The following is an 8,310-nucleotide window of genomic DNA, read 5'->3' as shown; positions in this document are numbered from 1 at the left end:
CTAAGCCATCACATAAGCTACGAAAGCAAACAGGTCGGCTGTCAGAAGAGACATGGCCAGCATTTCGTAAAGTGCACCACCATCTATAAAATTCTACTGTCATGTAGAAAAATCTTATTTTGCACAAGCAGGATTCTGCGTCAATGGCCAACTTAGGGAACATGCAAAAGACATTAACAATGAAGGTGAGCGACTTCTCTTGCACCGTAGGGTTTGCACCAATTGTGAAAACTGTGGGTAACGGCTCATGAAACACTAGAAGCCCTTCATATAAAAAAGCAGGTTACAGCTGTGTCAGCAGCAAATTGGTTTTTCTTATGAGACTGAAGAAAAATTTCTCACGCATAGTTTGACAAAATGGTGCTGTTTCCATGTTGCCTTGTACCCGTGCGCATCACCTGAGTAGGCGATGTATATCGGCTGCTTTCCGCTGAACAGTTGTAAGTGCTGATGGTGTCCTCTGTCTTGTGTGCGACTGTGTTACGCTAAATAGCCTGTTATTATGCATGGAGAAAAGGCATTGAAAAAAAAAACAAGGTCTGAATACCACTGCCAACATTCTGGCATGAAAGCATCGTAAAATGAGGGAGCTGGCATGGGTTGTGCATATGTTATTCTGTACAACCCTAGAGGGCAGAGAAAATTAAAAAAAGAAAACTTCCGGGGCTATCAGATCCACTGCAGTCAGTTACAAATTAAGAATGAAGGGGCGAATATCCCTCAAAGGAGGCTTTTCTGCCAATCAGATGTTCTCAACACTGGTACCACTCCAGCCCTTGTCCACAGCTAACTAGGCTGGGCAGCTTTTTCTTTATCGGTACTGAACACCAGCTGCACTGCCTCTTTTTGTCACCTACTGCCATGAAAGGGGGAATTCCTTTGTGGCTCAATTGATTGGGAGGCTCCTCTCTGTCAATTGTTGGAGGCCTACCTTTGCAAAATTACAAAGCTTCAAACTTGAGTTGTAAATGAGCACAGAAGGTGCCTTGATCCCAGCTGCTTGCTATTGTGGCACTGTTCATGGTGGCTGTGCAGCGCCTTTAGATGTGGACTTGGTCTTTGTCACAAGGCAAACACCAACCACTCTTTTGTGACGTCGGCAAAACTAAGTTTCATTGGTGTTGAAGGCTTTCCATGTCACACCTGCCAGGATTAAAATCAAAAGCACGATTTAGATATATGAGCTCCCAAACAGAAGGAAAAAGTCCCACTGTTGGCAACTCTAAGTTTTTGGCACAGTCAAACCATACCTGTGTATTCAGTCAGTAGCCCGCGACTGCCCAGTGAGATGTCAGTCCTGTGGCCCTCATTGCTAAGTTGTGTTTGCAGCACAGACAGGAAAAGGATAGTTGCTAGGCAGCCGTGGAGGTGGTGGCAACCTGCAAGGTGTTGCAATGCTTTAAAGATTTCTTGTGAAGTTTAATAAAGCAAATCACTGACTACAAAACATAGGATAAGAATTTAACCACAAAATATGTCACATAAGGTTGAGAGTACTGAGTACACAATAGAAATATGTTTAACCAAGACACGCACTAGCAGCACAAAATAGTGCTGAGTATAATATATGTATATTAATAACTCCTTGATGACCTCGAAGGCTAAAACATTTTCTTGTCTTCACCAACAGACACACCTGAAGAGAACCACCATTTTCCTGATTTATACATTTCTTTTTTTTTTTTTTTTTTTTTTTATTGAGAGTCACTTTCTATGCTGGGTAAGGTTCCTGCCTCTGGGTTTGCTAAGTGTTTCATTCGACATATGTAGAGAAGAAATAAATCTATGTATCATGTATCTATGTATGGATGCATTACCTATGTATGTATCTATGCATGTATATACGTAGGTACCTATGTATGTATGCATCACCAGTTTTTCCTAGAACAAATGAAAGCAATATTTTAAACAGTGAGCATGCACCCAGAGCAAAAAAAAAAAGAATGCATAGCTCACTTGCTTGAGCTGTTGGGTAAGTGTTTTGTTTACATGAAAATTCGCGCAGACACAAAATAACAAGAGCACCAAACACAGACACAACAGCACAATGTGAAAAAGAGCATTAAATTCTAAACTCTAAAGTTAATTTTAAGTTAATTAATTCTGAAGTTAAAGCTCAGCTACTTTGGTCATCTGATGAGAAGAGAGGAGTCGCTGGAGAAAGATTTGATGCTGGAAAAGGTTGAGGGTCGCCGGAGAAGGGGTAGGCAGCGAACGCGATGGTTAGATGGCATCCTCGAGGCACTGCAGAGGAAGTTATGTGATGTTAGGAAGATAGTGAGAGACCGGAAAGCGTGGCGTGACATGGTCCATAGGGTCACGAAGAGTCGGACACGACTGAACGACTGAACTGAACTGAAATTAAATGAAGGTATTTCACCTTTGATGCCAAACACCTTCACTTCGGGAGGAGTCCATATGCTATCAAAAGGTTTGCGTGGAGTCACAGCTTTGTTGTTGAGGACAGCCAGAAGGCATACACTGAACCCATTTATAACATGGCTACATTCTATACGCCTTAAAAGTAAGTTATGATTCAGTACTCTCTTTTCTTTTCCCAGTTTTGGATAGGAAGAGTCTATTGGCCCTGAAGCAAGAAAACAAATGAAATTGATATGTTTTTGTGTATTATAATAGGCTTTTCGTTATATGAGGTCCGTCCGAAAGATTTGCTTTCGATTTCTTCCTGTACCAATTCAACTGAAGCTTAATTTCTTAAAACATTTCCGCCAATAAAAAAAAAAAAAAAAAAAAAAAAAAACCTGAGGACCAAAGCAAATAGAGCACCAGCACATCACACAGCATGCAGTTCAGGAACTTAAAAAGAACTAAATTGTGCTTTCTGACTATATGAAAATGTAAAATCACTTAATCACGGCAATGTAATGGCTGACTGTAAACATTTTATGAACTATTAAAATTAAATCACTGCAGAATGTTTGTACGCCGTTCCTATCTCGCTATGTGTTTCAACTTGTGCCTGTGAACAGGCCGAGAGTATTTTGCTAGCAGTTGGGAGAGTCGCTGTGGCCAGCATGCACCTTACCCTCCCTCTAAGGCGGCTTATTGAGATCGTTCTCTTTTTTTCGCAACCGCGGCATAACTTAGCGCGTATAGAGCTCTGCAGGCTGACAAACAATGCACGGCTTCCACTCGACGGTGCGTATTTTCTGTATCTTGCTGCAGAGTGAAGGCCACACTAAGCATGCAGACTTTCGTGCTCAGTTGTGTTTCCTGGGAAAGTGTTAGAACCAGCGGCAATCAACGAAAGCCGTCGGATCGCCAAGCTCATTTTGAAGAATTACATCGCGAGGTTCCGCCGCCTATGGCAGTTCACGAAACGCGGCGAGTGGAATTACAAGCGAAAAACCTTCCTGCATGCACAAAACTGTAGATGCGCCATAAAACACCGCCTTTCGTACTGACTAAACGGTCCGCGCGCGCTATCTTGCTCGCCCATACAGCCTGCGCCGGCGGATGCAAACAACGGTCATTGCAGCATTTTTATCGGAAAAAGAAAACACTCAGTCACTTTACTGCTCCATTAAGTGACTCATTTAGAAGAAACAATTTCTTACTCACCCAGCGAAGCTTGCCTTGCAGCCAGAAGTAGCAGCCGCTGTGCGGGATACATTTTCAACGCAGTCACAAACCAACGGCCTAACGAGCAGACACGACTAGACACGACGAAAATTTGAAATGGCCAGCCGCCGAGCAGCGCATTGATACAATAACTTTAAAAACAATAAAAATCTGAAATATATTTTATAAAACAAGCTATACAAGTAAAATGTAACTGTTGCTTATGACGTATTTGTTTCAAAACGGTAAATACAACCTGCGTCTTGCGTAACATTTTGGCGCACTATTTTCTATCTCGCTGTAAAGAGGAGGGGTGCGAAAAGGCCACGGCGCGCGAAGTTTGGGAATAACGGATCGTGCATAGCTGGCGTTCCGTATAAACATCGGCACAGCAAATCTTTCCTCTGTGCGAACTACTGGCTTTTATCACACACGGATACATCGCTAGCTTACTTTGTCGTTGTGAACACTCGGAATTTGGAGTCTTCCGGCGGACTGGACTGCGCCCAGCGAGGTCGAACACAGTACGCGTGTGGCTATCGGCTGCAGAAATGAAGGTGTCAGCGGCTTTTGTACATTATGTTCAGATACCCATCGCCTAAACAGCATTTCTTGGTGTCATATTGGTCCTGCATGCTGGAAACAGCCCAAATTGCATGCTTAATTCAAAAGGTGCACGCACTTTGGATACAGTATTTTGCAAGCTGAAAAATTGCTAGAACAAACCTTCAACAATTTATACTTAGAGTATGCAGAACAGTGTCGTCCAGTTAAATTGCGTACATATTGCACTATAGGCGCATATGTGACCGTGAAACGTCTTGTTAGGAAGTATGGTAGACTTCTGAAGCAGAACTCTAGAAGACATCTGGCGTAAGCCGGCTAATAACTGTCTTGCGTAGCTGAAGACATAAAAATTCTTCACTAGACAGATTCCAGAGATCTTGCCGATGATGTCTTCTAGACTAGCACCAAGCGACGTCTTGTAGATGTCTTTGATAGCTCAAGATATATGTGACCAATATAGACATATCAAGACAGCTACAAGATATTCTGTGCTGTGCAGTACACACGCGTACTGTGTTCGACCTCGCTGGGCGCAGTCCAGTCCGCCAGAAGACTCCAAACTCCGAGTGTTCACAACGACAAAGTAAGCTAGCGATGTATCCGTGTGTGATAAAAGCCAGTAGTTCGCACAGAGGAAAGATTTGCTGCGCCGATGTTAATACGGAACGCCAGCTATGCACGATCCGCCATTCCCAAACTTCGCGCGCCGTGGCCTTTTCGCACCCCTCCTCTTTACAGCGAGATAGAAAATAGTGCGCCAAAATAATTACGCAAGACGCAGGTTGTATTTACCGTTTTGAAACAAATACGTCATAAGCAACAGTTACATTTTACTTGTATAGCTTGTTTTATGAAATATATTTCAGATTTCTATTGTTTTTAAAGTTATTGTATCAATGCGCTGCTTGGCGGCTGGCCATTTCAAATTTTCGTCGTGGGTAGTCGTGTCTGCACGTTAGGCCGTTGGTTTGTGACTGCGTTGAAAATGTATCCCGCACAGCGGCTGCTACTTCTGGCTGCAAGGCAAGCTTCGCTGGGTGAGTAAGAAATTGTTTCTTGTAAATGAGTCACTTAATGGAGCAGTAAAGTGACTGAGTGTTTTCTTTTTCCGATAAAAATGCCACAAGGACCGTTGTTTGCATCCGCCGGCGCAGGCTGTATGGGCGAGCAAGATAGCGCGCGCGGACCGTTTAGTCAGTACGAAAGGCGGTGTTTTATGGCGCATCTACAGTTTTGTGCATGCAGGAAGGTTTTTCGCTTGTAATTCCGCTCGCCGCGTTTCGTGAACTGCCATTGGCGGCGGAACCTCGCGATGTAATTCTTCAAAATGAGCTTGGCGATCCGACGTCTTTCGTTGATTGCCGCTGGTTCTAACACTTTCCCAGGAAACACAACTGAGCACGAAAGTCTGCATGCTTAGTGTGGCCTTCACTCTGCAGCAAGATACAGAAAATACGCACCGTCGAGTGGAAGCCGTGCATTGTTTGTCAGCCTGCAGAGCTCTATACGCGCTAAGTTATGCCGCGGTTGCGAAAAAGAAAGAGAACGATCTCAATAAGCCGCCTTAGAGGGGAGGGTAAGGTGCGTTCTGGCCACAGCGACTCTCCCAACTGCTAGCAAAATACTCTCGGCCTGTTCACAGGCACAAGTTTAAACACATAGCGAGATAGGAACGGTGTACAAACATTCTGCAGTGATTTAATTTTAATAGTTCATAAAATGTTTACTGTCAGCCATTACATTGCCGTGATTAAGTGATTTTACATTTTCATATAGTCAGAAAGCACAATTTAGTTCTTTTTAAGTTTCTGAACTGCATGCTGTGTGATGTGCTGGTGCTCTATTTGCTTTGGTCCTCAGGTTTTTTGTTTTGTTTTTTTTTTTATTGGCGGAAATGTTTTAAGAAATTAAGCTTCAGTTGAATTGGTACAGAAAGAAATCGAAAGCAAATCTTTCGGACGGACCTCATATAACGAAAAGCCTATTATAATACACAAAAACATATCAACTTCATTTGTTTTCTTGCTTCAGGGCCAATAGACTCTTCCTATCCAGAACTGGGAAAAGAAAAGAGAGTACTGAATCATAACTTACTTTTAAGGCGTATAGAATGTAGCCATGTTATAAATGGGTTCAGTGTATGCCTTCTGGCTGTCCTCAACAACAAAGCTGTGACTCCACGCAAACCTTTTTGATAGCATATGAACTCCTCCCGAAGTGAAGGTGTTTGGCATCAAAGGTGAAATACCTTCATTTAATTTCAGTTCAGTTCAGTCCTTCAGTCGTGTCCGACTCTTCGTGACCCTATGGACCATGTCACGCCACGCTTTCCGGTCTCTCACTATCTTCCTAACATCACATAACTTCCTCTGCAGTGCCTCGAGGATGCCATCTAACCATCGCGTTCGCTGCCTACCCCTTCTCCGGCGACCCTCAACCTTTTCCAGCATCAAATCTTTCTCCAGGGACTCCTCTCTTCTCATCAGATGACCAAAGTAGCTGAGCTTTAACTTTAGAATTAATTAACTTAGAATTAAATTTAGAATTTAGAATTTAATGCTCTTTTTCACATTGTGCTGTTGTGTCTGCGTTTGGTGCTCTTGTTATTTTGTGTCTGCGCGAATTTTCATGTAAACAAAACACTTACCCAACAGCTCAAGCAAGTGAGCTATGCATTCTTTTTTTTTTTGCTCTGGGTGCATGCTCACTGTTTAAAATATTGCTTTCATTTGTTCTAGGAAAAACTGGTGATGCATACATACATAGGTACCTACATATATACATGCATAGATACATACATAGGTAATGCATTCATACATAGATACATGATACATAGATTTATTTCTTCTCTACATATGTCGAATGAAACACTTAGCAAACTCAGAGGCAGGAACCTTACCCAGCATAGAAAGTGACTCTCAATAAAAAAAAAAAGAAATGTATAAATCAGGAAAATGGTGGTTCTCTTCAGGTGTGTCTGTTGGTGAAGACAAGAAAATGTTTTAGCCTTCGAGGTCATCAAGGAGTTATTAATATACATATATTATACTCAGCACTATTTTGTGCTGCTAGTGCGTGTCTTGGTTAAACATCTTTCTATTGTGTACTCAGTACTCTCAACCTTATGTGACATATTTTGAGGTTAAATTCTTATCCTATGTTTTGTAGTCAGTGATTTGCTTTATTAAACTTCACAAGAAATCTTTAAAGCATTGGAACACCTTGCAGGTTGCCACCACCTCCACGGCTGCCTAGCAACTATCCTTTTCCTGTCTGTGCTGCAAACACAACTTAGCAATGAGGGCCACAGGACTGACATCTCACTGGGCAGTCGCGGGCTACTGACTGAATACACAGGTATGGTTTGACTGTGCCAAAAACTTAGAGTTGCCAACAGTGGGACTTTTTCCTTCTGTTTGGGAGCTCATATATCTAAATCGTGCTTTTGATTTTAATCCTGGCAGGTGTGACATGGAAAGCCTTCAACACCAATGAAACTTAGTTTTGCCGACGTCACAAAAGAGTGGTTGGTGTTTGCCTTGTGACAAAGACCAAGTCCACATCTAAAGGCGCTGCACAGCCACCATGAACAGTGCCACAATAGCAAGCAGCTGGGATCAAGGCACCTTCTGTGCTCATTTACAACTCAAGTTTGAAGCTTTGTAATTTTGCAAAGGTAGGCCTCCAACAATTGACAGAGAGGAGCCTCCCAATCAATTGAGCCACAAAGGAATTCCCCCTTTCATGGCAGTAGGCGACAAAAAGAGGCAGTGCAGCTGGTGTTCAGTACCGATAAAGGAAAAGCTGCCCAGCCTAGTTAGCTGTGGACAAGGGCTGGAGTGGTACCAGTGTTGAGAACGATCTGATTGGCAGAAAAGCCTCCTTTGAGGGATATTCGCCCCTTCATTCTTAATTTGTAACTGACTGCAGTGGATCTGATAGGCCCGGAAGTTTTCTTTTTTTTTTTTTCAATTTTCTCTGCCCTCTAGGGTTGTCAAGAATAACAGATGCACAACCCATGCCAGCTCCCTCATTTTACGATGCTTTCATGCCAGAATGTTGGCAGTGGTATTCAGACCTTGTTTTTTTTTTTCAATGCCTTTTCTCCATGCATAATAACAGGCTATTGAGCGTAACACAGTCGCACACAAGACAGAGGAC

At 42.8% G+C, this 8,310-nt stretch overlaps 2 long non-coding RNA genes across 2 annotated transcripts; one reads left to right on the top strand and one right to left on the bottom strand.

Moving 5' to 3' along the window:
* Nucleotides 1-3,664, bottom strand: LOC146193992 (uncharacterized). Its single transcript, XR_014706896.1, has 3 exons — nucleotides 3,583-3,664; nucleotides 1,251-1,379; nucleotides 1-1,143 (listed from the first exon to the last, which is right to left on the bottom strand). It is a non-coding gene; the product is annotated as an uncharacterized LOC146193992 (long non-coding RNA).
* Nucleotides 3,665-5,094: 1,430 nt separating this feature from the next.
* Nucleotides 5,095-8,085, top strand: LOC146193991 (uncharacterized). The gene is made up of 3 exons (XR_014706504.1): nucleotides 5,095-5,186; nucleotides 7,378-7,506; nucleotides 7,614-8,085. It is a non-coding gene; the product is annotated as an uncharacterized LOC146193991 (long non-coding RNA).
* Nucleotides 8,086-8,310: the final 225 nt, after the last annotated feature.

The sequence above is a fragment of the Amblyomma maculatum genome, chromosome 4 (genome assembly GCF_055883805.1).
Source record: "Amblyomma maculatum isolate TAMU_Amacu chromosome 4, ASM5588380v1, whole genome shotgun sequence".
NCBI lineage: Eukaryota > Metazoa > Arthropoda > Arachnida > Ixodida > Ixodidae > Amblyomma > Amblyomma maculatum.
Note: the sequence above shows the minus strand (reverse complement) of the source record. Positions and strands in the feature narration are given on the sequence as shown.